General features: G+C 37.5%; 1 pseudogene; it reads right to left on the reverse strand.

The window, feature by feature from the left end:
* Nucleotides 1–488: 488 nt before the first annotated feature.
* LOC124917187 lies at nucleotides 489–1,356 on the reverse strand (annotated as a pseudogene).
* Between the last annotated feature and the right edge of the window lie 34 nt (nucleotides 1,357–1,390).

Here is a 1,390-nt window from a genome sequence, read left to right on the forward strand (position 1 = left end):
GGAGTCAGGATCCAACTGCCATCTCTGAAATGAGATTTAGAGGCCACAAATGTTGGATCTAAAACTGGATATGATATGTGGGTCTAAATAACAAGTGGTTAAAAGTGGGTTGAGATGGTAAATAGTTAAGAGAATGGATTGAATACAGAATATACTGTTAAACCTAGCTAACCAAAAATGTCATTTTTCTTTCAGAAAAAGGTAACTTACCACAATACGAATAGTGATAGAGACTGCATATATTTGTAAAATGAAGAAAAAAATGAACCAAGCTTGTTAGTGATCTTCATAAATATTGATAACTATGATAGAAATTCAATAGGAAACATGAAAAGAAGTTAACTGTGTATTTATTCATCCTCTGGAAAATAGCTCTACTGGTCAACACCGCACTAATGATGACACTTAGACCTGGTTCAGTCAGCACAATGTCGGAAGCGCTTCTTGGCTGCATCAGTGGCATCAGCAACAACAATACCGATATCTACCTTTTGAGAGCTTGTGCATCATTAACACCAGCGCTTGTCATTCCACGGATGTGCTTTCTTTCTTGCAGCTTCTTCACAATTTCATACTTGTGCTCTGTTAGGGGAAGAATAAGATGATCAATAATCAAGGGAGATGAGAAGCTTGGTATCAAAAATAAGGAAAAGCGTTTTTACTAGGGAAGACTCTAGCAAAACCATCGCTTTTTCAATCAACTCTTCAATAGGGAAGGGAAGCAATGCTTGAATTCCTTATCTTGACCAAGTAGAGTAGCAGATGGATACATGTTTGTTCCCATTCCAAAGTCTACGTCCAGTCTCCTTGGCATAGCAAGTTGATCACCTAGGAAGGGAATGAATGAACAAATAAGACTTCTCTTCTATAGACATAAAAACCATAGCTTTAATTACCTGTTATCATCTTGACATTTACAACCAAGATTTAGAGCTCTTCGGATGGTTTCAGCACTATCATGCCTTGGAGGATCAAAGAGCGGCATGAGTCCAGCAAATTGCCATGGACCACCTGCATTGTCTTTTGATTTCTCTGGAATTACCTAAAATACAAAAGAAAGAATTGATTGTTAGTTAATCATGCAAATGAATCACGTGGGAGATGATTAACTAAAATGATTATGAAGATTAGAAACCTGTCTTGCAACACCCAAAGAACGCAACCCGCGGTCAGCAAACTTATCAATAATGCTATGGACCTTCTTCTTCACATCTTCCTTGGCATTGCAAAGGGTTAAGATCTGTTTCCACGTAATAAAACAGAAAGAAGATGATAAATGTTTCTCTTCCATAAAAGTTGAAAAAAAAATAATAGAGGTACCTTTGGGGCACCTTTGCTAGAATGCGTAGTTACCATCATCAATATAAGTCAAGGCAATCTCTTGTCCACG

Source organism: Impatiens glandulifera, unplaced genomic scaffold (assembly GCF_907164915.1).
Source record: "Impatiens glandulifera unplaced genomic scaffold, dImpGla2.1, whole genome shotgun sequence".
Taxonomy (NCBI): Eukaryota; Viridiplantae; Streptophyta; class Magnoliopsida; order Ericales; family Balsaminaceae; genus Impatiens; species Impatiens glandulifera.